The sequence below is a fragment of the Carlito syrichta genome, unplaced genomic scaffold (genome assembly GCF_000164805.1).
Source record: "Carlito syrichta isolate Samal-C Ts95f unplaced genomic scaffold, Tarsius_syrichta-2.0.1 Scaffold287905, whole genome shotgun sequence".
In the NCBI taxonomy this organism is placed as follows: Eukaryota; Metazoa; Chordata; class Mammalia; order Primates; family Tarsiidae; genus Carlito; species Carlito syrichta.
The window spans coordinates 184,695-190,906 of NW_007232001.1; positions in this window are offsets into that span (position 1 = coordinate 184,695).

A 6,212-nucleotide genomic window follows, 5' to 3' on the forward strand; every position below is an offset into this window, starting at 1 on the left:
ATGCATATGCAGGTATATTTTCTGTAGAATGATTTGAGTTCTTCCGGGTATATTTCCAGTAGGGAAATTGCTGGGTAATATGGAAGATCAATTTCTAGTTCTTGCCAGGCTGTTTCCCAAAGAGGTTTGCATTCGTTTGCATTCATTCTTGCAGTGAAGAAGTGTCCCTTTTTCTCCGCATCCTGTTGTTGTTTGTTTTATTAATGATGACCCTTCTTACTGGGATTAAGTGGTATCTCAATGTGGTTTTGATTTGCATTTCTTTGATAATTAGTGAGGCTGAGTACTTTTTCTTTTCTTTTTTTGAGTTGGTGTCTCACTCTGTCACCCAGACTGGAGTGCAGTGGCACACTCCCAGCCACCACAGCCTCAACTTGCTGGGCTCCCACGATCCTTCCACTTCAGCCTTCCAAGCAGCTGGAACTACAGGCGCGCGCTACCACGCCCAGCTAGTTCTTGATTTATTGTAGAGACGAGGTCTCGCCAAGTTGTCTGGGCAGGTCTCGAACCCGCTGGCTCAGGCAATCCTCTTGCCTCAGCCTCCCAAAGTGCTGGAATTACAGGCTGAGCCACCGAGCCGGCCTCACTTTTTCATATGTCTGTTAGTTGTCCATATATCTTCTTTTGAGAAGTGTCTATTCATGTCTTTTGCCCGCTTTTAAAGGGGCTGTTTATTTTTTTCCTTTTGGCACGTTTGAGTTCCTTGTAGATCCTGGGTGTTAGGCTTTTGTCAACTATACCATTGGAAAATATTTTTTCCCATTCTGTGGGCTGTCTCCCTGCTCTCTTTATGGTTTCTTTTGCTTTGCAGAAGCTTTTCAGTTTAATGATGTTCCACTTATCATCTTATTGCTTATGGGATGGACAGCTGGGGTTTTGTTCAGGAATTGGTTACCTACTGTGATTTCTGTAAGGGTGACTCCTGCATTTTCTAAGATTCTTATAGTTTGAGGTTTTATGCTTCGTCTTTGATCTATTTAGAGTTGTTTTTTGTGTATGGTGATAAGTGGGGGGTCCTCTTTCATTCTTCTGCATGTGATCAATCAGTTCTCCCAACACCATTTACTGAATAGGTTCTCCTCCCCCCAGTGGTTATTGGTGGAGGCTTTAATACTGAATTTTTAAAACTCCCTAATCCTTCTTCACAAAAATGATCTCTTCCTCTTTTATTTTTTTCATTAAGTCACACATTTTTGTTGAATACCTCTTATGTGCCAGACATTGTTCTGACATAGAGTAGATACATAAGATAATGTCTCTGTCCTCCTAGGGCATATGTCCTAATGAAGGTCCCAAAAGTGACTCTGACCTATTCCTTCCAAGTGCCGTGCCCTCATTTCCATAAGAATTCCTGATAGTAAGTCTATATTCTTGTAAGAGATAAGTCATTATTTGTGCTTATTTTTAAATTTTTAAAATTATTTCTATGTATAAAAATGTAGTAGGATTTAGTACATTCATCAGGTTTCAAAACTACCTAATTCCAGAACATTTCATCACCCCAAAAAGAAGCCCCTTTCTCATAAGTAGTCACTTTCCATTCCTTCCTCACCACCCCAGTCCCTAGGATCATGAATTCACTTTGTCTCTATGAATTTGCCTCTTCTGAGCACTTCATGTGGATGGAATTATACGATGTGTCTGGCTTCTTTACTTAGCATAACGTTTTCAAGTTTCATCCATGTACAGCATGAGTCAGCACTTCTTTGCCAGATAATATTCTGCTGTATAGATGCACCACATTTTGCTTACCTCTCAATTAGTTGATATGCATTTGGGTGGTTTCCACTTTGAGCTATTATGAATAATGTTGCTAAGAACATCTGTGCCCATGTTTTTGTGTGGACATATGTATTCAGTTTTCATGGGTAAGTACCTAGGAGCAGAATTGCTGGCTGAGATAATAACTTTATGTTTAACTTGTTAAGGGACTTTTAAACTGTTCCTCAGGAAGTTAAAAATAGAATTATTATAGGACCTAGCCATCCCACTCCTAGGACAAAGCAGCACCACCATTTTACATTCTCACCAGCAACTTCTGAGGGTTTCACTTTTTTCACATCATCACCAAAACTTGTTATTGTCTAGCTACTTGGGTTTTTTTTAATGCTGTGGTGTATAATTCAGGGTTAGGTTCATAAGTGGTAATCATACAGGTGAAGTTTGGGCCTCCCCTTGGTTTTCATTTCACCTGGTTTGGGATCAGTTACTCTTATTAATGTTATATTCCCCCCTCCTTCCTCCCCTGACAGCTATTGCCAATCTCTTTCATGTAGTATTTTTTTTTTTTTTTTTTTTTTTGAGTTGGAGTCTCACTCTGTCTCCCAGACTGGAGTGCAGTGGCTGCTCCCGGCCACCGCAGCCTCGACCTGCTGGGCTCCAGCAATCCTTCCGCCTCAGCCTTCCGAGTAGCCGGAATTATAGGCATGCGCTACCACACCCGGCTGATTTTTTGATTTATTGTAGAGATGAGGTCTTGCTGCCCAGGCGGGTCTCGAACCCGCGGGCTCAGGCAATCCACTCACCTCAGCCTCCCAAAGTGCTGGGATTACAGGCTGAGTCACCGAGCCCGGCTTCTTTCATGTAGTATTATGACAAATGTACAGGGTCCACTTATGAGTGAGAACATGTGGTACTTAGTTCTTTGTTTCTGTGATAGATCTCTGAGTATGATCAACTCTAAATCCACCCAAATTGCTGATTTGTAGCTATCCAACTGGGTGTAAAGTAGCACTTCGCTGTGTGTGTGTGTTTTGTTTTGTTTTGTTTTTAGAGACAAGGTCTCTCTCTGTCGCCTTGGCTGCTGAAGTGCACTAGTACAAGCATAGCTATGATTGTGCCACTGCACTCCAGTCTGGGGGACAAACTGAGACAGAGTGAGACCCTGTCTCAAAGTCTGGGAGACAGAGTAAGACATAATAAGACCCTGTCTCAAACAAAGGTTAGAATTTATCTTTGGTAAGATATTAAAAATTCAGCTATACTATATGCCCTTGATAAGGAGTTGAGGTTTCTCAGGGTGGGTAAGACAGCCATTTGCCAGCAGGGAGTGTTGATTCAGGACCAAGGACAGCACCTCCGTGTTTCTGCCCACCACCACCACCACCCCCCCATTTGAACGATGCCATTCTTGCACACGTCTATCCCTTTCTTTATATTTCAACTACCACTACTCCAGTGGGAGGTAGGATTTGAAGACTGAATGCTGATTGAAATAAACCTCTCACAGTCTTTGGAAAGAAAGCCACCGCTTTAACGGTTCAAATCTATCGGGCCCTCTTCTTTTCCAAGCGCCCTCCTGCACTTTGGGGCCATTGTCCTCAAGGAGTGAGTCCCGCTCCCCGCAGGGCCTGCGAAGCCTGCTCACTCCCAGTGCCCTACGCAGTGTGAACGGCAGATGGCGCTGTCCTGCTGTATCTGAATTTCCAAGTTGACGGTCAGACGGCGGCCAGTGCTAAAATAAAAACCATCCTGTACCGGGCTCAGGGAGATACGTTCCATTTCTGGTTTGAGGGGGTACCTGGAAAAGAGGGACTCGTTAAAGGTCGATTTCCCTCCCCAGTGCCTGGCCCCTAACCATCCCCTGCAGGAGTGCGCGTGTTGACCATGCGCGCGGCTCCCATTCCTGTGAATGGCAAGTTTGTCACTTGAGGAGGCCCCGCTGTGGCTGGTGGCATCGCGTGGATCTGAACCGGCTCGCGGTTTCGAAACGCCCTGTTTTTTCTACGCTTCCAAACGTCTCCCTCTGAGCTGTCCTATTTGCAAAGGTGAGGAAGCAGAAAAAAATAAAGTCGAATATGGAGCACTATGGAAGGGGTGAGGACAGAGAAACAAGTGAGGACAGTGGAGTGGAAGAGAGATCATTCTTTTTTATTTTGTGAAATGCATTATTAAAACTTTGGCTAGGATACAAAAGTGGACACATTGGCAATACACTCGCAATCATGCAAAAGGCACAGTGGCCTTGTGATTAGGAGAGAGAGGTCAACAGAGGGCTGTGGTTCACTCCTGTCATCCCAGCACTTTGGGAGGCGGAGGAGAGAGGATTGCCGGAGCCCACGGGTTCGCTACCAGCCTGGGAAATTTAGCAAGACCTCGTCTATACAATAAATCAAAAAATTAGCCGGGTGTGGTGGTGCATGCCTGTAGTTCCAGCTGCTTGGAAGGCTGAAGTGGATTGATCGCCTGAGCCCTGCAGGTAGAGGCTGAGGTGGCTGTGAGCATGCCACTGCATTCCAGCCTGGGCCACAGAGGGAGACTCTAAACAATAAATAAATAAATAAAAGGAAAGTGAAATCTGGGGACAGACTGTGGGTGTCTAAAAACCTCAGCTCTGTTGCCTCCCAGCTGTGTGCCTGGGCAAGTCACTTGAACCTCTGCATTAAGTGGAAACAGTAATAATGGCATTGTCTAATAAGATTGCTGTGGGGGCTAAATGTCAAAATTTATGAACTACTTAGAAGAGTACCTAGCATGCAGTGAGGACATCATAGGTAGACGACACATTTTTAAAACTCGACTTTTCGCCGGGCACAATGGCTCATGTTTGTAATCCCAGCACTTTGAGAAGCCAAGGCCAGAGGATCACTTGAAGCCAGGAGTTCAAGACCAACCTGGACAACACAGCAAGATCACGTCTTTGCAAAAACAAAAAATTAGCACCGTATGGTGGCACATGCCTGTAGTGCTAGAAACTCAGCAGGCTGGGGTGGGAGGATCATTTGAGCCCAGGAATTCAAAGCTGCAGAGAGAAACGATCACACCACTGCACTCCAGCCTGGGTGACAAGGCAAGACCCTGAGGACCTGAGGGAGAGAGACAGAGAGAAATAAGGAAGGAAGGAAGGGAGGGAGAGAGGGAAGGAAGGGGAGGAAGGGAAGAAAGGAGGGAAGGAGGGAAGGGATCAACTTTAGATGATCATCTTTAGGTAATCCCCCCCACCATGTATTCACTTAAAAAACAAATGTGTTTTTTTTTTGTTTTAATAATTAGGAGAAAAGCAAAAATAATAATAACGTTCACTAAAAGACCTAGAGAAAAATCCATACTTACAATCTCTCTTTTCTTTGAGCTAGTTTCTAACCCCCAACCTTTTCTTCCTTTTTTCGGTGAACCTGCTGTGCCCAATGTTAGACATCACACGCAACACACTCTTAGATGAATGAATACTGCAATCTAAAGCCCACCTGTTTCGTTGCTAGCTGTGGTATTCACTGAAACTAAACTCGGCCCCTGACAACTCGGGAATCTGTAATTACGGGGTGTGGCGCGTCTGTCCTGCGCGCAGAACGCGTGTGTCGCCTGCCGCGCTCCACATGCCATCTCATGCTGCCGAATCTCTATTTTGCACGTCGTTTTCAGCTCAGACCTTCCTGCACGGAGGCGGGTCAACTAGAGGACCGGGAACCGGGGGACATCTCCCCGTCTCCCCTGCGAGCTTAAGATCGGGACCCCCGGGAGGCTTGTGATTTGGAAACCCTGACAGCATCTTGCCATTCTTCCGCCTTCGTGGTTTTGCCGAAGCAAAGTGACACCACGTGCGAGAAAGCCTGCTGCGGGGCAGTGGTCTAATACAACAACAACAAAAATCACGGGTCTAGGTCTTCTTAAAGACTTCAAAGATGCTGTTGGGTCACTTTACTGCTTGCGGCACGCGCAAAGAGACGATGAGAAGACAAACATGGGGCAGAAAAGCAGTAAGTGAATGCACAGCAGTCATTCATTCACTCTTTCATTGAGTGTATCCAGCATCTGCCTTCAAATCTCCCAGAGCATAGTGTGGAAAATATTGACGAAACCAGTCCAAATCTGCCTTGCAGGCATTTTGATCCTTTCTGTTAACCACTAGCGAGATGTCCCTCTCCAGAGCCAAGCCCCCCCCCCCATTCTAACACTCCCTAAGGACCAGCTTGAAGTTTGCGGGCGCTGTCCCTTTAACACGTAATCGAACCCCGATTGCCTCGATATCAGACTCCTAACTCCCTCTCACCCGGCTCATTCCTGTCGCGGTGACTAACCCCCCTCGTGACATCAAGCCTGGAGGAACGCGAATGTTAGTAAACACTGGCGTCGCTATGCGGTCGCACCAGACCCCAAGACATCCCGCCTGCTCGCCCGCAGAGGCCCGCTCTCTCTGGCATCGGCCTGGTCTCGGCGCTTGGCTGACCATGCCTGGAGCTCGGGGTCTTCCGGGGCCGCCGTTGTTGTAGTGA